General features: G+C 64.3%; 1 long non-coding RNA gene across 2 annotated transcripts in view; it reads right to left on the bottom strand.

The window, feature by feature from the left end:
• Nucleotides 1-3510: 3510 nt before the first annotated feature.
• The window catches only part of LOC145717165 (uncharacterized), a 28793-nt gene continuing 8879 nt past the window's right edge, over nucleotides 3511-23424 (bottom strand). Inside the window, exons 2-3 of one of the 2 annotated variants that reach the window (XR_014140219.1) lie at nucleotides 23131-23265; nucleotides 3511-3883 (exon numbers count right to left, since the gene is read on the bottom strand). This is a non-coding gene — a long non-coding RNA (uncharacterized LOC145717165). Of the gene's footprint in view, nucleotides 3884-22647; nucleotides 22709-23130; nucleotides 23266-23424 lie in introns of those variants that run through there. The other variant, XR_014140218.1, reaches the window with a different exon arrangement.

The raw sequence follows: 23424 nt of genomic DNA, 5'->3' as shown, positions 1-23424 counted from the left end.
GGAAAACCCGGGGACTCCCAGCTCCTTCCCGGGCACCCCCAAACCTAACCCGACCTTGCCCCCGCCCCACTTCCCACCAGCCCTTTGCTGCACAGATGCCTTTCCTGGTCTTTCCCTGTTGCCCAGGCCCATGGGGTCAGGACTGCTGACCTGGGGCTGGTTGGGCCCCGGACACCTTCGCTTCCACGTCCCGTCCCCTCCCCCCAGAAGTGGAACCCTAGTCACTCCTCGGCCGGACCTTGTCCCCTTGTGGGGGCAGCTGCAGACACCCATCGGGACAGCCCCCCCAAGGCGGTCGGTGGTCAGCGGTCAGCGGCCTGCAGGTGGGGGCGGGAAGGGCTGGCGGACGTGGCCGCGTGGATCGAGCCTGCAGGGCCAGGGAGCGTCAGGAAGCCTCCCCCACTTTTAAGGTTTCACAAGCGGTGGCTGCCCACTTCTAGCACTGACACGGAGAGCAAATTACAAGCTGTCCTTTATCCTGAGACACAGGTGGTGATGAGCGTAATTAGGCCGGCCCACGAGGAAATGCCTTCCAGAGCCGCGCAGACCCCGAAGCCCCAGGTTCACCGCACAGGCTGGGCCTGGCTGAAGGATGCACTCTGGGCTCGGCAAGCTGGTGGGAAGAAGCAAGGGGGCCTGGGGTCACAGGCGGTCTGGCCTGCCCGAGGCCCTGGCCCTCCGCTGCCTGGCTGCTCCGTGGCCCCTGCACCTGTCTGAGCCCCAGCCTCCTCACCGGGGGAATGAACAGTGACAGGACCGTCTGCCACGGCGTCTTGACGGTGCCAGACCGGGGCCATTGGCTCTGGAGACTTTACCTGTCCTCCCTGCACCTCAGGCTCCTCCCTGAGAAGTCTGGCCAACCGCTCGTTCCCGGATGGATTAAGTGAGACCGCCCCAGTGCGGGGACTGGGGCCTGGCACCCACCGGCTCGGACGGTGCCAGCGATCAGGGCTGATCTGATTCTGGGTCCCATAGCGGCCCGTTCTGTCACTCACATCACCCTGAGGAAGACAGGCCCTGGGCCATAAATCCACGTGTGTGGCTGCAGACGGTGCGTGGCCCATACCCTCCGTGGGCAGGGGTGTGACCCTGGCAGGGGCTGCCCCCTCCCCCGATGGCTGGTCCAGCTATGGCTCAAGGCCCTGTGACGGGCCGGGCGACCAGGCTCACAGGAAGCCACCCGCAGGAGGGCCGGGAGAGGGGCCCTGGGAACCCACACACGATACAGTGGCCTCGGAGCTCGGCGTCAGCATCCAGCGGCCAGCGAACACCGCCTGGGCACCACAGGCCAGGGCGGAGTGAAGGGGTCTACCTTCCTACGCGTCTGTTCTCGGTGAGAGGCCTGGAAGGGAGGGCTGGGCGCGCCAAGGCCACTGCTGCCTGCTGCCGGGGGCCTGGTCTGACAGGGGTGCCCCACGGGCGTGCACTGGATAGGCCTGGTCTGGGGCCCAGAGGCTGCAGGGAGCCTGTGTCTCAGACAGCCAGCATACCGCCTGGGGTCAGGCCACCAGCTCCGAGGACTGGACAGGCCGAACCTGGGTCCCATCCCTGGGACAGTCCTCAGCCCTGGCTCCTCTCTCCACAGAGTGAGTAGCTCTCAGGCTGGTGAGGACAGGGGTCCAGGCCAAGCAGACAGAAGGGCCATCTCGCTGAGTCCTGCCATGGGGCCCCTCAGAGGGCTCCAGCCAGATTCATCCCTCCATGCATGGGAAGGAAGGTCCAGCAAGGTCCAAGACTGGCCAGGATCACCCTGTGGGTCACAGGCACTGGGGGCTCTGGGCTCCCCATGGGACCAGGGCCTCTTGAATCTTTGGGGTGGAAGGTCAGTCCCTAGCTGGCTCTGCCCCATCCCCACCTGGCTTGTGTTTGAGCAAGGCCCACCGCCTGCCTGGGCCCCACAGTCTTGCCCACGCCGCAGAGGACCCAAGGAGCTCCCCTTGCTCCGGCAAAGCAGCTCAAACCTCACCCACCCGGTGCGAGGACCTGCCAGGTGAGCTGGGCAGGGGGAGGCTGGGGGCCGCCCAGCTCCCTGCTGACCAGCAGGCTGACCGGTGGGCCAACAGGCAGGCCCTGGGGAATCTTGGCAGGTGGCTCTGGCAAGGATGGCCTGTGCTGGGAAGCTCCAAAGGCAGGGCACCGCGGTTGGCCTGAGGGGAGGGTGGCCAGACATTAAGCACACGGCCCACGGGCCAGGCCCACCCGCGTGGCCACAACAGCCGTGCACTCACATGGGGCCGAGATCCGACTGCCCACTTCCCTTGGTCTGCCGCTGTGTGCTGCCGGCTCTCCGGCAGGCGCCTGGGAGCTCCCTCTGCACCAGAACCCACACACTGATGGGCAAGAGAAAGGGCAGGGCCCAGGCCCACCTGCCAACCCTGAGGCCAGCTATTCTGAGAAAGGGCAGAGCCTGGGCGCAGCCCGGGGACCCAGACCAGGACAGACATGTGGCTGGCACCACCCCCGGACAGTGGCACTCCCTGAGGCCTGTGGGCAAGGAGCCGGGCGTGGAGGCATAGAGCACTGGCTGGGGAGCCTGCGGGGCGGCGGGGCAGTGGGGGTGGTGGCGTGGGCATGAAGGCTCCTTGTCCCCGCCCCTCCCAGCCCAAACCTGCAGACTCGCTGGTGGGAGGCTGGCGGCCACATCCCTCCCGCACCCCTACCCTCATCGGGGTGGCTCGGGGTCCACCTCAAAGGGAGGCTGGAGGGTGGGGGGGCGCTGGAAGGCTTTCCTCTAGCGCTGCCCACTGCCACAGGCCCGCTGCAGGGGACATCCCCTGGGTCAGGAACCTGGAGGAGCAGCCAGGGGACCGGAGGAAGAGGAGAGTGGACAGTGGCTTCTCAAACCAGCAGATGGGCCCAGTCTGGGCCTTCCATATAGAGCGGTCCCGCCGGGGACCTCCTGCGTGCATGTCGGAGAGGGGCCCTTGTTTTGGCATCCTCGGCTGGGCCGGGGCCTGGGAGAGCCTCCTTGGGGTGGCCTGGGGTGTCTGCTCTACCAGTGACAACTCTGGGGGGGCAGGCCCTGCAGCCTCAGCCCCTTGGGTGGCTGCACACTGTCCATATCCTCCCGGGCAGCCCGGGGTGCCGGGGAGAGCCCTGCCTTCCACCCGCCCGTTACCCACCGCACCACGGGGGCCTGGGCCGGCCCAGCCTCCAGGCTCCCACACTCCTGATGGGAGAGTCCCAGCCCCAAGTCTCAGGCTGCAGGGAGACAGGTCAGCAGCCCGAAGCACGAGGGAGCGGTGTCGCTGCCGACAACGTGAATGAATCAAATCAGGTCCCACTTGGTGGCCACCCTGAGCGCTGAGGGCCTGGGCAGGATGTGGCTGCTCTGAGGACGACTCTGGTCTCCCCGGCCTCAAGGCCACACTTCACTTGACCTAGGTCTGAACTGAAGCCAGGAACAGCCTCGTGCTGGGGGCCTGGATGACACAGATCGCCCAGGCTGGCTGAGGCGGGAGGGTCCCCGCAGCCATCTGCATGCCTGTCCCCATATGGGCAAAGGCTCGGGGTCCCCATTCCCACTGTCTGGCCACTCCCAAGGGCTGTGGCCACTGCTGTGGGAGGCTGTGGGTCTCTGTCTCTGGACAGCCCTGTTTCCTACTCCAGGGCTCCTCCCCGGGGGGCTGCCCACCGTCCTGTCCTTGGCCTCAGCTTCATCGCCCAGGCCCGCAGCTCCTGCTGGTGCAGGGAGGTGGTGGCCGGTGCCGCCTCGAGCCTGCTCCTGCCTGGAGTATCCCCCCATAGCCTGCAGGGCCTGAGCCCCCTTCTCCCAGGGTCCGCTGCGGGTGCAGGGATGCTTATCCGTCCCTTCTTCGGCCCCCTCCCTGCAAGCACTTACTGAGACAGAGAGGAGTCCAGACTGAAATCTTCCACATGAAGCCTGGGGACAGACACAGATGGTCACGTCAACACAGAAGACAGATGGATGGAGGGCCTGGGCTCCTGGACACTCAAGGAGGCTCTGGGCAGGATCCGAGGGAAGTGGGGGCGCACCCATGTGCATGCGCCCCCCCGACCCACGGAGCCCCCAGGCAGGCAGAGCAGCCCACGGGCGGCAGCCTGCAGCGGGGCAGTGACCATGCCTGGCCCCCTCGGTGCCCGAGAAAGCAGCACAACACAGCAGCCAGCACATGCGCCCCCTGCCCAGGCCGGACCCCACCCGAGGCCAAGGCCAAGGCTACCCACCTTAGGGATTAGGACAGGATCAGCCCATTTGACTAGCGCTCACTGTCCCTGCTCCCGCCAAGCCTGCCCCAGGCACCATGAGCCCGGCTCCAGGGATAGGCCCCACTTTCCACCCGGCAAGCTGACTCGGCAAGGGCCAGTTCCCACACGAGACACGAAAGCCAGGCTCCCTTGTCTCAAGTCTACCCACCCCCCCTCTGCTACCTGCTCTCTGCGGGCCTGGCCACAGAGCCCACGGGCCCTGCATCCTGACTTCCCAGTGAGAGGGTAGGGGTGCTGAGGCTTCTTAGAGGGTGCCCAGGTGCACCCCTCCACTGGCCAGCAACCACAGAGCTGCTGCCCTTTGGGCCGCCTGCCCTAGGGTTCTGCCAGCCTGGCCACATGCAGCTGACGCCAAGACGGCTGGGCCTGGGCTGGAGGGGAGGCTGGTGGGAGCTCTGGGGCTCAGGGGACTGGCCCCTGGGGGGTTGGCGGGGGTGTATGTGCCCGCAGAAAGTCTACTCTTTGCTGATGACGTGCCCATCTGGAAGACTTCAGGACCTCTCTTAGTCCTCAAAGCAGCCATGTTCCAGAAGAGGAAGCGTAGGTTCAGAGAGGCCCACTGCCTCCCAAGGCCATTGGTAGGGAGGAAGGAGCCGGCCTGTAGGGCAGGGCAGCCCCTAGCCATGGGCAGGGCTGCAGGCCCACGCCCACTGCTCCCTGTGCAGGGCCCTCTGGGCAGGCAGGCTCCTCTCCTGGTGCCCCAGCCGGCAGCTCCTGGTGCTTGGGTCGGCAAGGCGGGGCCGCAGGACACTCCGGGGAACGAGGTATGGACAGGGGGAGGGGCTGGGCTCCACACGGAGCAGGGGAAGCCAAGGCTTCACCAGGCCTCAGCCTGGTGTCACTGGGAGCTTCTGGCAGATCTTACACGTTTGCCCAGCTCAGGTTCCCTTTCGTTGGCCCTGGCACTGCCCCGAGCCCTGAGTTGGGGTGACAACTGTGCCGGGGTGGCAGGAGCCTGGCAGGGCCACGGCTGTTGCGGTGGAGCTAGGAACTCACTGAGAGTAGGTGGGGGTGCTGGGGGGGATGTGGAGAGTGGCAGGGTTCCTGGAGGAGCATGGGCCACATGAAGGGGAAGAGGGTGAGTGGACCAGTGGGGGAGGGGCTCTGCTGCTGCTGTTGGACTGTGACAGGCAGGCTCGGGGTCACGGCAATCACATGCGGTCCTGGGAAGAACAGCAGGAAAGCAGGACCACATTGGAGCCCCAAGGACCCCGAGATGTGGCGGTTACGTGCTGGGCTTGCAGTGCCTGGGGAGGACCCCGCGCGGGAGCACAGAGGGAAAGGTGTTTCCTGCAGTCCTTGCTCTCCTTCCGTCCTCAGCCCCACAATTCACAGAAGCTCCCAGGGCCCTGCAAGCAGGGATGGCCCTGCCCCTCCAGGCCCATCCTCGGTGGCCAGAGACGCTGCCAGGAGGACAGACTGCGCCCAGTGGCCACTCAGTGCAGTCCCGACCTGAGGCTCACCGGGATCCTAATCCAGGCCAGGCGCTGCAGCCACCTGTTCCGGCCCCGCCCCACAGGCCCCGCCCCACAGGCCCGCCTCTCCTGGCCCTGCCCCGGCCCCGCAGGCCCCGCCTCCCCCAGGCCCCGCCCCACCGCTGGGCCTTTGCGCGGAGCCCCCTGGCAGGGATACCCTCTACTCCCCAAACGCTGCCCATCAGCCCAGCTCCGAGTGAGACCCCTCTGAGGATGTCCCCTCCACTGAAACTACCAATGGTGGGGCACAGACAGCTGGACGGCCAAGTGCACGACTCCTCCGCCCAGGCCCCCCTGCTCCCCCTCCTCCCTGGGGACCCCTCTTCCTCTCTTTCTGCCCCGGGGACACCCCGGCCTCTGCCTGCTGCCTCAAACAGGACCTGAGTTCCATCCTGGCCTCTGGCCTTCCGCTCCTTCCCTCCCCTTGGGGCATCCACACCCACAGGAGGGACACTGGCCCCTGGAGTTCTCCCAACTCAGCTGTCCACAGGGTGCCCCCCACACCCTGCCCGCACTCCCCACAACTCCCAGACCCCGGATTCTCCCTTCTAGATCTTTCTGCAGCCCTTCCTTTCTCACTGGGGCTGCCATCATGCCTTTCAGGCTACCCACTCAGGTGTCCCCTCCAAGGGTATACCCGTGAGCCTCTCCTTTGCAGAAGAACCCCAACCCTGACAGGGGGTTCCCAGTAATCAGGCCTTTCCTCTCCCACCGTGTGTGTCCTTCCAGGTCAGCGTGCCTGACCTGCTACAGCACCTGGGAAGGGCAAGGGTACCCAGCCCCAGGTTTGCTGGGGGCACAAGGGGGCCCCAGAGCAGCGCTGACTCATGTGGAGGGTTCACTGGACCCCTTGCTCAAAAGCTCTTGGATGATGGGCTTCATCGCTCCCACCCCCACGTCACAGTTTCTAACCATTGTTCCCCTCCACTCCTGGCCTCACAAATCATGGGGAAGGGGAGGGACAGAGGAAGGAGAAGACCTATGAGCTCAGAGCCCAGGGAGCCTAGGCTGGCGGTGTGTGTGTGTGGTGGGGGGACCCATGCTGGCCCACACTGTCCCTGTGACTAGGGTGCACTGTGTTGGCGGGGGGGGTGCTTGGGCATGGCATTGGGAGCAGGCTCTCTCAGCCATGGTGAGGCCTCCAGAAGGCTCTGGGTCACCCTGGGGAAGGCCAGTGCTGCCTCACGGCCCAGGGAGTTCTGACACTGGCTGGCCCCAGAAGGCAGCCAGGCATGCAGATATGACCAGCTTTAGGAGCTGTGGCCCCTGGCTCCCTCTGACAAAGGTTCCCAGCACCCTAGATGTGCGGGATGCTCCGTCACGCCTGAGTTCCTAAGGAGCCCTGCAAGTCCGTCTCTGCTCAGGAACCTGTTGTGGGCTCTCTCTGCTCCTGTCCAGAATGAACTCCATGGCGTGTGTCTAAAGTCCGGGAACATGAGGCTGCAGGGCTCCAGGCCCTGATATTGTGCAGCTAGACAATTCCCTTTGCTCTGCAGAAGGAGGCTGATAGGAACCCGTACTTCAGGGGCTGCTGGGCACAGAACGAGTCACCCATGTAAGCACCAGCCCAGAACCTGGGGCAGGAGAGTGCGGGGATGGGACAGGGCTTCCTGGAGGAGGTGGCCTTGCCATCTGAGCTCCCATTCTGCACTGCAGGCTCAGATGCAGCCTGGGCAGGACCTGCCATCTCTGCGTCCCTGCAGGAACAGGGACAGCAAGGGGAGCCAATCTCTTGTAGGGGCTGGGCTGGCTGTAACCAGAGCCTCTGGAGTCACTGCCCCCCATAGCGTCCAAGAGGCGATGGAGAGGAGAGGAGTCTGTCCTCAGGGCCTTGGCCAGCACTTGCTTCCTTCCCATCCAGGCTACTCATTAGCTGCTCCGGGGCCTCTTAGAGGCACTTAATCTCCAGCCTTAGCAGTCTGGTCCAGGGAATGGGGATAACTGCTGGGCAGCACCCCCCCCCGGGGTGCTCTGAGGAGCCAGAAACGGGTGTGAAGGCAGGGAGGGGCCTGGACAGCCTGTAGCCAGGCAGGAGGGGCAGGGGAGAGGCTCCCTAGGCACTCCTGATCCTGCCATCTGCCAGGCCAAGTCCCTGCCAACCTCCGCCCCAACCTTAATGAGGCCTGGCACCTCCACCCCCGGGCTTCGGCCCTGGCTGCTGGTGCCCCTCCCTGGAGGCCAGCGGTCCTGGGAGCCCCCGCTCTCCTCACCCTGGCCCAGCCTGCACCTCTCTGCCAGACACAGGATTCTGTGCCCACGACGTGTGCCTACACCAGGGCAGGTCTGATTCATCTGTTCCCCCCGCAGCATCTAGAAGGGCTCCCTGCACAGAGAAGCTGTTGGCTAAGTACTAGTGCTGCAGACCCAGCCTCAGTGTCCTCACCCGGGAAATGGGGGTGCTGTGTTCAACCCTGCCCCTGGGAGGAGCCGAAGAAGGGCCTGTGATGCCCCCTCCCCAAGTGGACCCCCTCCCCAGGAAACGGGCCTCCTGCACCCTGGGTGCCACTAGCTCCGGGCCCTTGTCCCCAGAGATCCTGAGACCTGACTGTGTCCCAGCTCCAATCTGCTGTGCAGCCTTTGGCCAGGCCCCCAACCTCCCTGGGCCTCATGCTGCCCGCCTCTTAAGTGGGGATGCGGACGCTGGCCCTGCCTCCCCACAAGCGGCCGCTGGAACCAAAAGGAGTGTGGGCTCAGTGGACCAGGGCCGGGCAGGGGTCACCGAGCCACCTGGCACAGTGTGTGGGTCCTGTCTTCCCTCTCCCCTCCAGTCTTACCTGCAGGCCCACGGTACCAGCTACTGAGAGCAGGAGAGAGTTGGGGGGGCGGGGAGCATAGGCTCCGGACGCCTGGGTGAGGGTTCCGAAGGGGGAACACGGCCATCCCCCCCCTTCCCGGGGCTGAGGCGACTCGGCAGGTGCAGCTCAGCCGAGCCCGTGCGGGATGCGAGCGGCAGAAGCAAAGCCCCTCCCGGCGGCACGCGGGGTCCCCCGGCGCGCGCCCCTACCTCTGGCCCACGTCGCTGCCCACGGAGCCCCCACCGCGGGCCGGCAGCAGCGGGCTAAGCCCGTGCGGCTCCTCCGGTGCCGAGGCGCCGGCCGAGGCGCCCCCCGGGCCCGCCTTGCCCTCGGACGGCGAGCGCGGCAGCTTGGCCCGCGCCATCCTGCGGGAGCGCACGGGCGGGAGGCGGCGGGGGCGGTGCTCCCATCTCCGTGCCCCGCCCCGCGCTCCCCGCGCCGCCGCCGCAGTGGATCGGCCCGGCGGGGGGCGGGGGGGGCACCACCGAGAGGCAGGGGACGGCAGGACGCGCGGGCCCCTTCCCTCCCCGCGCGGAGGAGCCCCGGCGGGAGGGGTCTCGGCGCCCAGAGGCCAGGGCCGCCTTGTAACGGAAGTAGTAGTAAGAATCACGACAGTCACGGCGGCGCTGGGGGAGGGGAGCAGTAGTGGCGCGGTGACAGCTGGTGGCTCTTGGCCACTCACCTCTGCAGGCAGGAGCCGCTGGAGCCCACGAGCGTTGGTGATCCGCCGCCCTGTGCCCAAGTCCCAGGCGGTCTGCAGGTCCTGGGAGCCAGGTGCGGCTCCGGATGGCCTGCCCAGAGCGGTGCCCACCTTCCGGGCCCTACCCCTGGTGCCTGCTCAGGTTGGGTGGGTCCACCCCGGCCAGGTGGGAAATGTGCGGTCTGTCTGTCCATCCTCCCCATCCCCTACCTCCCAGGGCTATGGGCGAGTCCATGGGGGCACTCGAGTGGTGCCCATATGCTCGGCTCGGCTCCGTGCCAGGCACAAGAGCCCTGCTTTGGACAAAGCAGCTGCTTCATGGAGCCCCGTCTGCACCTGATGCCCCGCTGGGGACGGCTCTGGTCACTGCAGCGAACTGGAACAGCCCGAGGAGACAGGGCAGATTTCGGTTTTGCAAAGTGGGGCGATGAGGCACTGAGGTAGGAGGTGGCTTCCCCAGGAGATGGAGGCAGGGAGAAATGGAGCCAGGAGCCGGCAGGTGAGGTGGCTCCGCTGGGTAACAGCCGGCAGGTGTGGGTTCTGGGGCCGCCGAGGCTCCGGCTGGAGCCCGCCGGGTGCAGGAGGTGCTGAGACGCACGGCTGTCCTCCACAGTGGTCAGCAGCTCCAGGCCTTGCTGACTTGCCCAAACCCTGACCCCCAGGCCAGGGGCTCCCGCTTGTCTGGCTTACGGATGGTCTGGGGGAGGAAGGTGGGCCTCAGAACCCCCAGCCCCTGCCTGGCCCCTCCCCAGACGTGGAGAGGCAGGAAGGTCTGGTGCAGAGCCATTCGGTGGTCTCAGCAAACCCCTAGCATCTCCCTGGACCGCGTTCCCTGTCAGGAATCTGCCCTAAAGGAACGAGGTGTTTATGTGGGCAAAGCCCCCTGCCTGCCCCTGGGGGAAGGAGGCAAGGAGATGGCGGCCCCTTGTCCCCCTCCCTGCGGAGCGACACGGAGTGGGGCTGCACCCGGTGAGCGCTGGGCTATGCCGCGCTGGCCACCGGGCAATGCCAAGGCTTCCGCGTGTGTCGGTCAGTAACGGAGCAGGGCCGGATGGCAGGGACGCTCACCCGGCCACCCCAGGAGGGGCAGGGAAGCCGAAGGGCTCCTTGGGATGCGTTTTCACCCGCAGACAGGACACGAGCTCGCGGTCCCTGAGCAGTGTCGGCCAATGCGTCCCATCCACGGCAGGGAAGCCCGCACATCTGGCCCATCCACCGTGGCTGCTGTGTGTTCTCCTGTTCCTGGATTTTGGGAGAGCCTTCGGTCCTCATGTGGTGATGGCTTCTGAGGTCCAGGATAAGAGGTGACAAGGGAAGGTTTTTCCAGTGTTTGGTATGACGTGACCTAACGGAAATCATTGCTGATGTGCACAGAGGGACCACCAGGCAACCGTTGACGCCATTCTGTATGGTGTGGGTGGCAGAGGTCCTTCCAGCTGGCCACTGCAGCACTTACATAAGGTTTGATTTACTTCGAAAATGATCATCCAGTTTAGTATACGGTCCCTGGTCCCTGGTCCCTGTGTGTGGAGGAGAGACCTCCCCCCCTCCCCGGGCACGGGGCAGTGGCCCGAGGCGCCACGTTCCCTGGCCATGGCGCACCGCGAGGAGTGTCCCAAACTGCCCGCTCCCACCGGGGCTGGACAAACTCGAGCCCCAAGGCCATGGCGGGAGGGGCGGATGAAAAGAGCAGGCTCCCTTTCCTCAAGCACGGCCAACACTGCTTCACCCCTACCACAAGAGCAGCCCTGTGGAAGGGGTGGTCACTTTGCATCTTCGGTGCCAAGAGGGGCTGGGCCGGGCAGAGGAGGACAGGACAGGTGGAAGTAGCCAGGCTTCTGGAGGACTGGATGGCGGGGGAGTCCATCAGGGCTGAGGGAATGGGGAGGACAGGAGGAGCAGATGCGGTGGGCTACCAGATCCGTTCTGGACATCCTTCAAGGGCCTGCTGGATGCCGTCTCGGGGGGGACTGGGCGGCTGGGCTGGAGAGGGAGCTGGGAGCAGGTGAGGCCTGCAGGTGGGACATCTACAGGTGTGAGGACAGGTGGGAGGGCTGGCCCAGGAGCCTCCCGAACCCAGGGAGACGCAGAGGCTTCGTGAAAAGTAGCGCCGAACAACCGAGCGGCAGGCAGAGCGCAGGCCAGGGGACCCCCAGACAGGCGCCTCCCTCCACCCTCTGAAGCCAAACCTGAGAATCCCCAGGACCCTGTGTGCGCCCGCGGGGTCCTGGGGATCCTCACCCACAGCCCCATGTCAGGAGAGGTGAACCGGAGCTGTCCGGATGGTGGTCACTGTCGCCTGGTTGGGGCGATGCCTGGGCTGCAGCCTGGGGCCTGCGAGCCCACGGAAAGATGCTCAACACCGCCAGTCACCAGGGAAGTGCGAGTCAAAACTACAATGCGATACCACCTTGCACTCGCCGGGACGGCTGCTATCAACGCACAGAAAATAAAGGTGCTGGCATGGACGTGGAGAAACTGGAGCCCTGGGCCCTGTTGCTGGGAATGCGAGATGCTGCAGCCGCGGTGGTCCATCCGCACCACGGACTATCGCTCAGCCTTTCAAAGGAAGGCATCCTGACACCTGCTACAACGTGGATGAAGCTGGAGGAAACGGTGCCCAGTGAGGTCGGCCCGGCACACCGGGACCGATTCTGTATGAATGGAAACGCCCAGGAGGCCACAGGAGTCGGACCCACAGACCCGGGGGGCAGGCTGGGGCTGAGAGAGGGGACAGTGTTTCACGGGGACAGTTTAGTTTGGGAAGATGAACGCATTCTGGGGATGGCTGCACAACGTGAATGTGCAGATGCCCTGAACTGTGCCCTTAAAAACAGTTAAGATGGTAAATTCTGTGTTACGTGTATCATCCACAATAAAGAGAAGTTGGGGAGGAGGGTACAGATCCCAGCTGGAAGGGCTCTCACTGGACCCGGCAGGGACAGGGGAGCACCGGGACTGGCAATGATTAAATCACGGTGGAGGAGTTTCCTGCCGCTGCTGTGACAAATCACCCCAAATTTAGTGGCTCAGAAAAACGCAAATCTACCATCTCATAATCCTGGGGGCCAGAGTCCCAAAATCCAAGTATGGGCAGGGCTGGTTCCTTCTGGAGGCTCTGGGGCAGTCCCCCGCCTCTGCGAGTTCTCGGGGTCCCGTCCTCACGCCACTCTGACCTCGGCTTCGGTCCCTCCCCCTCCCTTCTCCGAGGACCCTATGACACCACGGGGCCGCTATGACGATCCGGGAGCCCCCGTCGAGAGCCTGCACCTCATCACATCCGTGAAGTTCCTCTTGCCAGCAGAGGTGACACGCCCCAGGTGCCAGGGACTGGGGTGTGGGCATGCTGGGGGACACTGCTGAATCTCTGTGACTCGTCCCCACAAGGAGGCTCAGAGAAGCAGCCCCGCGGGGTCACAGCTGAGGCTGCCAGGACACGTGCCTTCCTCTCGAAACGGGTGATTAGAGAGAGAGGACGGCGCGCATTTTCCTGCCTTTTCGGCAGCAGTTACGTGACAGAGTGTGAGCCCGGCTCCCCTCTACTGGGAGAAGCAGCCCTCGCAGAAGAGCGTGGCTGACTCTCGGGCACGAGACGCGGACGAGGCAGGTGGCAGGGCCCCGCGAGGACGCTCCTGGGGCCACAGTCCTTAGATGCATGCGGGGTCCACGCGGAGCACCGGAGCAGGGCTGCGCAGCCGGCCCTAACCCAGCCGTGGCAGTGGAGGGACAACCAGCCCACGAGGCCACGTGGTGACCACAGCGTCACCTAAAAAGTTCTCTCACCCAAGTCCTTTGTTTTCGGTCCACGGGGCCTTTGGACCCAAGAGCCAGCGTGTGAGGAAATTAGAGGCGGAGGGACGGGCTGAGGCGCCCGGGAAGGGGCAGCCGGACGCACGTGGATGACGGGACTCCCACAGGAAAGAGGCCTCATGTATCAGCTGCCTTTGCTGCGTAACAAGTCGCCACTGACTTTGCTGCTGCAGGCAACACCTCGCCCCGCATGGTGCTGCAAGTGTGAGTCCGAGCGCAGCCTGGCTCCGTCTGTCCCCGGGGGGCTCGCGAGGCTGCGGCCGCATCAGCGGGGCTGGGCTCTCGCCCGCAGCTCATGCAGACCCTGTGGCGGTGGGCCGGGCCCTGTTGCTGCTGGCTGCCGTCTGCTCTGTTCCTAAGGGCTGCCTCATTGCTCGGCTTGCGGCCCCCCATCTGTAACGCCAGGCAGGGTGTGCCAGAGGCCCTGGGCCCCAAACCTCTGCCTCCTCGGCGTCCCGCCAGAGAAAACGTCCTGTTTTCAAAGGGCTCGTGCGCAAGACGGGGCCCACCCAGAGACTCTCCTTCTGATTGACTCAGAGATCGCGGACGAGTCTCCTTAACTATAAGGCAGAATCCCTCTGCCAGCAAGGAAGCAGCGCCGACGGGGCGGCTCGAACGAGGGGAACGTAGGTCTCCCGTCCCAGAGGCCGGACGCCCCCGGCCACGGGGCTGGCGGGGCTGGATCTCCTCGCCTTGCTGGCAGATGTCCTCTCTGTGCCTGCCTCCAAATTCCCCTTTATAAAAGGGCGCCAGTCATGTGGGAGCAGGGGCCCCCTCGACGACCTCATGACCTGTCATGACCCTACTTCCACACAAGGTCACCTTCTGAGGCACTGGGGGATTGGAATCCCAACACGTGAGTTTCGGAGAGACCAATTTCAGCCGCCAACCCTGGGTCGTGTGCCGTAAACCCGGGTGTGACGTCTCGTCATATTCACGGTCCTGGGCAGCCGTGGAGATCCTGGGGGGCCATACCGGGTGGGAGCCGTTCCGGATCACGAAGAGTCTGTGTAACCACACGGGACACAGTGCTCCTGGTCTGAGCAAAGCAGCTGCGAGGGGCAAGCTCTCCCCCGGCCAGGCTGCTGCGGCTCCCCTCCCCAGACCCCGCCGGCCCCTCGCTCCCCTCCACGCCCTCCAGCAATTCCTGGGCACCGCCAGGCCCCCCCCAGCACACGGCGTGAGTCTCGGGGAGGCCCCATAAATGCCACTGGGAATGTGCTTCTGGGAGACAGTCACTTCCCAGGGTGGGGCTGGCCTGGGCGCCTGGGCTGCTCGACAGCAGGCAGACCCCAGACAGAAACGGGGTGATTTCTCTCATGGTCACTGTCCCCCACTAATTCTGTGCATTCCAGTGTCCCGCGGCTGCCGTAACGGGGACCGTTCCCTCCAGTTCTGAGCCCTGAAGCCCATGGTCAGTACCGCTGGGCTGAAATCCAGGTACCGCAGGGCTGTGCCCCCTGGAGGCTCCAGTGTCCCTTGGCTTGTGGCCACGTCTCTCTGATCCCTGCCTCCGGCCTCACACGAGCTCCTCCCTGTAAAATCTCTCTTTTTTCATTTTGTGGAAAAACATACATAACGAAATTTACCATTTTAACATTCTTTGCCTCCTTTTTATGAGGACACTTGTGACAGCCCTTAGGGCCACCAGGGTATGCTCCCCATCTTAAAATCCTTACTTTGGTCCCATCTGCAAAGTCTCTGCCATCCGAGGCCACGTTCACAGGGTCCAGGGATTAGGACGTGGACATCTCTGGAGGACTATCGTTCAGCCGATGTGAGAGGGGTCCTGGGCCCTGCCTGGCTGTCTTCCTGGGGCAGCTCCCACAGCCTGCCTAGGTGCTCCGCTCCCATCCAGCGGGTCCAGAGGAATGTGACAGGGCTGGCACGTGGGGGTGCCGACACTGGGGGGGCACTGCCCGGCCGTGGGGCCACATCTCCCCTCATGGGCATCATAGCCACTGCCAGACTCAGCTGGAGTCCTTGGCCACGCTCCCTCCAGAAGGGGACACAGGGCTGGGGTCTTCTCCCTGCTCCTGGGCCCTGGTTAATTGCTCTGGAAGGGGCCCCTAAAACAAAGGACAGACTGGCCAGAGAGGCCGAGACATAGAGACAATCGGCTGCTAGTTAGCTGGGTGGGGCGGGGGCAGGGCAGGCCTCTGCAGGGCCTGGGACTCTCCAGGGGCTGGATGTGGGAGCTTTCCACAGGTGACCTCACCTCAGCCTCTCCGGCGCCCCGAGGGAGGCTGAGGAGCCCACTGAGGCTGAAATGGGGGTAGGGAGGAGGGAAGGAGCCAGCACGTAGGCCCCCAGGGGGTGAGGGTGCAGCCAGCTCAGCTCCCAGAAGGGACTCCCACCCCTAGAAAAGGCAGAGACACAGTGGGGGTTGGCCAGGGCCTCGCGAGACTGGGGGGGCTGCCCCTGCCCAGCAGACAGCTGTAGGGAGGAGCTGGGGACGTCTCCGTCTGTCCTCTCAGACTCTCCCTACATACCTGCACCAGGCCCCAGCCCCCTGCCCAGTGCAAACACCTTCTGCCTGCCCCCTGCTGCCCCATGGGAGCGGTGTTCCCTGCCTGCAGAGCAGCCTCCTTCCTGGGCTCTCATGGGGGTCAAGGTCACAAAGGACGTAGGGCCCCCATAGCCCCTCCTCAGGAGCCCTTGGAGCCAGGAGCCATTTTTCCCGCAGGCTGGGGGAGGCCCAGTGGGCGGGGGCCTCTTTTCCGGCACTTCCGCTTATAAGCATATTTTCATCGTCAGTGTAGGACCTGTCCTGGAAAACACCCCAGCAAAGGACAGGCCACATTATTCACAGACTCCATCCAACCTCAGCGGGCCAAGGGTCCCACCCGACAAGGGCAGGGACCACCCTGCAGGCCCAGGCTGCCCTCCACAACCCCATGCTGGAAACCCTTAGTGCCCAGAGAAGGGAGCAGGGGCCAGGTCCCTGGGTCCCTGGCTTCTCGGGGCCCCTGCCACACTTTACCCCCTGATGGGGGTGTCAGCAGCCTGGGGCTGCCATAAGGTGCCACAAACTGGGGGGAGGGGGCTAAGATAACAGGAATTCATTTTCTGCCAGTTTTGAGGCCAGAAGTCCAAAATCAAGGTGTGGGCAGAGCCACGCTCCCTCTGGAAGCTCGAGGGGAGGGTCCTTCTTGCCTCTCCTAGCCCCTGGGACCCTGCTCCTGACTTGAAGCCATGTCCCCGCAGTCTCTGGCCTTGTCTTCTCTTCTCTGGGGATACTTGTCACCGGGCTCAGCACCCACCCTAACTTAGGATCATGTCACCTTGAGAGCTTTACGGTAATCACAGCTGCAAAGACCCTATTTCCAAAAAATATCGGGTACATAGGCTCCACGTAAGCATGCATTCTGGGGGGGCTCTTTCCAAGCACTGTAGGGGTCTGGGGTACTTTCTGCAGCCCCACTCCTCCTGAAGCTCCCCTAATTAGCTGTGGGACCCTGGACAGGTCCCTTTGCTGCGGGGCTGCCTCCATTCAGCCAGGGGCACACGTCCAGCCAGGAGGGGACGTGGAAAGCTCCAAGCAGGCTCTCTCTCCAGTTTCTCCTGGGACGCCCTCAAAGCTTAAGAAATGTGAAGTCAAAGCACAGCTTAATCCCACGAAAGGTTACCTGCCACTGCTTTTGCAGTGTTAACTCACTCCCCTAAGCCTGTCATGGGTTGAATACGTGTGTGTCCCCCCAACCTCCTATGTTGAAGCTCTAGCCCCCAGTGTGATGCTGTTGGGGGGACCAGGGGGGACCCTGGGGGGTGACTGGGGTTAGCTAAGGTCACAGAGCTCCCTCTGTCTATCCATCACATGAAGATGCTACGAGAAGGTGGCTGTAAACCGGGAAGGGGCCCGTAAGCAGGACCCCACTACGCTGGCACCCTGACCTCAGACCTCCAGCTGCCAGAACTCTGAGAAATCAGTGTCTGTTATTTAAGCTGCCTGTTCTATGGCATTTCGTTATGCAGCCCGAGCTGACTGTGGCATGGCCTGAACACTACCGCCTCCCCCCTTCATTCCGGATGGGTGTGAGGCGGGATGGTCCACCCACCATACAGTTACGGCACTAAGCGGTACATCATGGGAAGCGCATCAGGCACCAAAGGGAATTGCGATTTGAAACCAAAACTGATCATGGTTTTCGTGACCTTGGAGGATCCTGGCTGCCCCCTCGCTGGGGGTCCGTGCCGTACTCTGCACTAACTCGGGAGGAACTGAATTCTGAGTCACGCACACGCGTCTCCAGATGCAGGCTTAGAGGCCAAGAGGCACGCTGCCCTGCAGAGCCCAGGGGCAGGATGGGGAGCACGGCTCCCGGGGGACACCCAGTTCCCCATCTTGGGGACTCCCAGACACCTCCAGGGCGAGGGCAGGGGGGCCAGGCACGTGGACTGAGGCCCCCCCAGCTCCCAGAAGATGGAGCGGTGTGCCCAGTCTACAAATACACACGCAGGGCCCGGGGCCCGGCTGACCCGTCTTGGCACATGCGTGCCTGCGCCCCTCCATCTCTACCTCCTTCTCCTGTCCCTCTCTGTTGTCCCTTTACTCTCCATCTGCCTGCTGCAAACCTTCCTGGTCTGGGGGGGACCCCAGTCCCCAGAACCCCCACTTGGAGGAAGGCACCACCTGCCCCCAGGAGCTCAGCTTCCACAGGGGTCACCTGCCCTTCTCTCTATCCACCCCGGCCACCTCTCAGGCTTTGTTCCCTGTGGGGGACCCCAGGTGACACGGGGAACAGAATCAGACAGCCCCGGCCCGCTCACAGTGCAGTGGGGGAGACGTAGGCGATGAGCCCTGTACCCGGGAGGTGACTGGAAAAATCACAAATTTTACTCCCTTAAAGCTCCTTACAGCTCCCGGAATTTGCCAGAACCTGGCACCACCCCAGGCTTTTCCTTGATTCGATCACATAGGCAGCGCAGAAGCTAGTCCCAGACAGATCCCCGGAGAAGCAGCCTCGTGGCGTCCAGCATCAGCTCCTGGGGCCCACACACGGCACCCTGGCCAAGCTCTGATGGCGTAAAGCCAGAAACCGCCCAGACCATGTGTGGGGGCAGAAGGGCCTCAGGGCTCAGGCGGGATAGAGCTGCGGCAGGCACAGGGATTTCGGGTCTGAACCAGGGAAGGAAGGAGGCAGACTGGGAGTCCACCAGAGAGGCCGGTGTGACAGAAGGCTGGTATCCAGGGGGCAGAAACAGCCGCCCCAGGGGGTGAGGGACTATGCAGGTGTGGCTGCCCTGGGATGAACAGGGTCTCCGGGGGCAGATGAAGGCTTGGGCTTTAACCCCATGGCCCCCCTACCCGGGCACCATCCAATCCTATCGTGCAGGAGCTGAAGGTGGGAAGAGACCCTCAACCTGGCCTGGGCCCCCACCAGCCTGGGCCCTGGCCATTTCCTTGGCCGGCTGTGTCCTCCGAGGCCTGTGGGTTTGCAATGGACACAGGCCACTAGCCAGGGCAGGGCAGGGAGAAGGTGCTGGGGCAGAGCTGGGGTCCCACCTCGTCCCACCTGACTATGGGGTTACCAGCCCAGCCCCACCCATGAGTCACGGCACAGAGCAGAAGGCTGGCCCAGGAGGCCTGCGCCTAGCAGCCCCATGCAGGGAGGACCTGGGCGAAGCAGTGAGCTCCTTTGGTGCCAAGGTAGCCGCTCTTTGAGCCTGGCAGGCGTGGGTGGGGGCACGTCCACGGTCACCCTCTACTGTGACAGGGCCCTCTGTGCTCATGAGTCTGCAGGGAACCCCCAAGTGCAAGACTTGGACCAGCCTGTTGTCCCCATGGCTTCCCTCACAGCCTCCGATCTTCCCTGAACACCCCTCCAGAGGAGAGATCCCTGCCGGCGTTTGCCCTCTGAGGCTCTCGGGAGGGTCCTGGGTCCTGTGCCAGTGAGCAAGGACAGCGTCCCCCTCTGAACCCTGCACATCTACAGGAGGTCCTCCTCCCACATCTGCTGGAGCCCTGCGTGGAGGAAGGGAGGGGAAGGGCAGGGGTGGGGGCAGGCTGGCGTGAGTCTAACCCTGCCACACTGAGCTATGTCTGCACTTGGTGGCATCTCCGGTGAGGCTCGGTAATATCCACTTATTAACAGTTACAGCTGAGTGGCCCTGAGACCCCCCACTGCTGGGGGGCCTGACCCCCTTCTGCTCAGCGGAGGGAGGGGGGTCGTGGGGAGGGGCACGCCTCCTGCAGAGACCCCAGCCCTGCTCGCTCCTCCCTGCACCCAGTCCGGGTTTGAGGGTCCCCAGTGGGCGGAGAGCTGAGGAGTCCTTGCCCCAGGGGCCACGGCTGTCAGTCACCCCCCTGCTGGGCTGGCAGGGGTCTGTGCTCAAGTCCCTGCCCCCCCCGTGCCCCCGCAGCACAGGACTGCCTGTCTTCCCGCTTCCCAGCTTGTTGTGTGAAATAATATTTGGCGTTGCTCAACTCCACAGAAACAAGTCAGGCTCCGTCCTATTATCAGGGGAGTGAAGGCAAACAGCCAAATGGGGTCCTTCTGGGTGGCATTCTGACCCCTGGAGGCCTGGCCTCTGCGTCCTTCTTGCGGCAGGCCGGTGCTCCCCTCCAAACCCCAGAGCCCCCGAGAGCCTTGACCCCTGGATGCTTCTGAGGGTCCACCCGTCCTCCCCTCAGATGCCTGGGGAGAGGGGAGGGCGCCAGCCCTGACACTGTTTCCAACTCTCCATCCCCCCGTTGCCCTGCTGGCTGGGTCGTGGCCTGGCAGGCAGCTGTGGGAAGCAGGTGGTCCGGGGCGTGCAGGCCAGGATGTGGCCACATGCCAGGCCCTTCGTCCTCACCTGAGGCTCTCCCCACCCCAGCCTTTCCCACAATTCTGCTCCTTGCGGGGGACAAGGTGGTGGTGTCCCCATGTCCCCCTGCACCTCAGGGCACAGAGCCCACCTGCATCTTCCTGAGCCTGGGGGTGCGCGGGGCTGAAAGCCTCCCGTCTGTGTTACAGGAGAAGGTGGAGAAAGACTCAGGATGACAAAAGCCCCCACCTGTGTGGATGTCTCATCACACTGCCGGTTTGCGGGGTGACTGGGGTTGTCAGCAGCCCTTCCAGGAGGAGGGCTCATGGCTGGCGGGGCCCTGAAGCCTCCAGCTGTGAAGCAGACCCTCAGGCCCCTAAGTCTGTCCCCCCAGGACCATGGTGCCACGTGCTCAGGTGCCCAGGTGCCCAGGACAGTCAGCTGTGGAGGTGGGGGGAGGGGGCAGGGCCTCCTTGAGCCGCTCCTGGGTTCCTGGGCACAGGGCCAGGGAGCTGCCCTGAGGTGGGGCGGGGAGTCCTGAGCCCCAGGCCTTGCACAGCCCGGGTGCACTTCTGTGGAGAGCCCTGCTCCCTAGGACCTCAAGGCCTGGCCCCACGGGCAGTGGTGAAGGTCGCCCCGAGACCTCAGCTGCCCCCTGGAAGGTCTGTGAGCTCTGGCTCTGCCCTCCTCCTCCGCCCGGCCCCCCCAGGAGAGGCCGAAGCAGCCTCCTTGGCCCACGTGGGCCAAGTCCCTCCCACCCTCCAAGACCACAGCGTGTGAGGCTGCAGTGACTCATTGCTGGTGGCTTTATTTCCCCGGAGAGCAGGAAGCCCACGGCCCTGCCCGCCCACTCATAGCCTGCCAAGAGTCAGGGCAGCCGCACCCCCGCTTACCCCACGGAGCCTGCCCTGGGGCCTGGGGGCTGCAGGGGGAAGGTTGGGGGAGAAGGGCTCCAGGATAATGCTGCTGATGGTGTGTGGGGCCCCCCCAAGCCCCCACCCTCACAGTGCACAGGGACAGCCTGCAGCCCCAGGACCCCACGCCAGCCCCCTGCCCCCCGAAACATCCTTACAAGGTCTCTATACATGCAGAAGGGGTCCTGCCGGGCTGGGCAGAAGCCTGCCTCCATCCTCCACTTTAGGAATCAGTGATGGGGGCGGGGCACAGGCACTGAGGATGAGAAGGGGACTGAGGGAGAGGCTCTGGGGGCCCATGTCACAGGCATTCAGGAGGGGACCTCCAACAGTCAGGCTTCCCCTGGCTCCCCCTCCCTGAGCTTGGGGTATCAGCTCAGAGCCCAGGCTGGGCCTCCCTCTGTGTGCGTTCTTAGGGATGGGGTTCTCAGGTGATCTCAGCTGCCCCCACCCCCGACACCATCCCTGTTTCCAGCTCTGCCGGCCCCAATAAGACCTAGCAGCACAGCCTGGGAGCATGAGGGGTTCATGAGAGGGACAAGGCCACACTTGAGCCAAAGAAGTTTGAAAACAGAGAAGCTCTTCTGACTGGGCTCCTGGTACAGTGTCTGGCACGGGATAGAGGAAAGTCCCCACCAAGTCCCCACCTCGCTCATTTCTCAGGCCTGCCCGCCCCCCCCCCCCCCAGCTGGCTGCTCCTGGAACTCTGGGCAGCCAGCACCGTGCCTCACAGGCTCCCCTCCGGCCCCCAAGTGAGCAGGCATAGCATCACCTGGAACCTGGCTGGAGATTGCAAACCAGCAGCCCCCTCCCCACCAAGGAGCCCCTTGGACCCTCCAAGGGCCGGCCACCTCCACCCAGGCCCCGTGCCTCCTCTCTGGGGTGAGCAGGGAGAAGACCTCTGCCATCCACTCCTGAAAGCGGAGCAACGTGTCGCTCTAATTATATCAACCGCAGAAACTGGCATTTCTTGGCGCATCTGGAGGCCCCGGCCTACTCGGGGCAACAGACGCCATTCCTGCCCACATTGGAAAAATCTCTGGGGCTGCTGTTCGCAAGACTTCACCAAGTCCCAGGGGAGTAGGCGCTGAGGGGCTGGTGCTGCCTTAGAAGATGCTCAGCACACGGGTTCGACTCAGGAAAGCCCCCAGCCCTGCCCTGCATTCCAGGAGGGCAGGAGGGCCCCAGCCACACAGGATCCTCCTGACCCCTCTGCGTCCCCAGAGTGACGTGACACTCTCCCAGCGTGTGCGCTCGGCGGGGCTTACTTATTATTACAACTCTCAGTCTGACAAGAGGAAGCAGGATTCAGAACGCCCCTCTGCTGAACTCGCAACCTCAACTGTGGGCGGGCAAGCGCTGTAAGCTCAGCTCTCCTCCCTATTCGAACGCAAGCAGACGTGGTGGGGTCTGGTAGGATGCTCTGCTTTGGGCGGTGGGCACAGCGGTCTTAAAATCCCTTTCCACAAGCTTCAGCAGCTCCTCACCTTCCTTAAACACTGACCTCGTTTACAAATGTGACTTTTCCCAGCTGCAGCTTCAGTAAAGGATCATCCCGAGGGCTCAGCCTGCTTCCCAACCATCTCAACCAGCGTGTGCCATGTGCCAATGGGAACGACTGCACTGTGGGTGGGGGCCACCGGACCTCGGCCCAACCAGTCTCGGGCTGGGTGGGGAAGGACCTGCAGGTGCCCAGGGCCGCTGGGGGCTGCTCAGCACACAAGGCAAGGAGAACCAGCTCCTTCCCAAGCCCCACAGGCTCCGGCCCCGCTGAGCCCCTGCACTCGCCTTCTCTGGCTCCCTGGCGGGTGGAAAAGCACCTCCTCTGAGGCTGACAGAGCTTAAGTGCCGGGTGTTTACCCAAGACAGCTATTTGGGGAAAAGGCAGAGAAAAGCAACATTTCTTCCAGCTTCCTGCCAGCTCCCTTGGCATATGAATTATTCCCAAGAGCTGGTTCTGCTGGTTTCTTACGGAAAGACTCGTTTGCTTTTCTCCAGCCAGGACAATTTGAGGTGAGGGAACGTTGTCACCCTCTGTAAGGAACCACGACAGAAGCTTGAAAAACACTCCCTCAGCTAAGAATAAATGGCCCCAGCCAGAGTCTGGAGGACATCAGCCTTCAGCGAGACTCCCGGGCTCCGCCATGGGCTTGCTTCCGGCCCTGGCCTTGTCCCCCAAATCAGCAGAGCTTCCAATGGGGCTGGGGGCCGCCGCACGCTCGGGGAGGCCAGGCCCAGGGAGCGGTCTTTGGGAGGACCCCCCAGCACAGGGCTCCCCGTCCCATCCCCCGGGCCCCCTCCCGGAAGGAAGACGCTTCCCCCCCTCGCCCAGCCCCCCGCCCGAAACTTCCCCGGCCCGGAAGCCCGGGAAACCCGGGAAAGTTGAAGGGCAGCGGGCGGCGCACCGGCCTTCAGCACCGCGGACAGCTCCGAGCGCGCGGCGACCCCGCCCCTACCTGTCGTCGTTCTGGTCTCCCAGCAGCAGGTCCCGGAAGCGGTACCGCGGCGGCAAGGGCAGCACCTCCGTGTCCAGGTCGCTCATCTTGAAGCTGGCGGTGTCCGGGCGCACGCCGTCCCCGCCGCTGGGCTGCCTGCGGGCACACGCCAGCGCCCCCTCAGCCCGCGCCCGCGCCGCGCCCGCGCCCCCCACAGCCCCGCCTCCCGCAGACCCCCGCCCGCGGGGTCAGCTGAGAGCCATCCCCGGTCTGCACCCCCAAGTACCCCCCAACATCCCCTCCCGCCCCCCCCCC

This window comes from Leptonychotes weddellii, chromosome 14 (assembly GCF_054177405.1).
Source record: "Leptonychotes weddellii isolate Sample4059 chromosome 14, ASM5417740v2, whole genome shotgun sequence".
Classification (NCBI taxonomy): Eukaryota; Metazoa; Chordata; class Mammalia; order Carnivora; family Phocidae; genus Leptonychotes; species Leptonychotes weddellii.
This window is presented reverse-complemented; position numbering and strand designations above follow the sequence as displayed.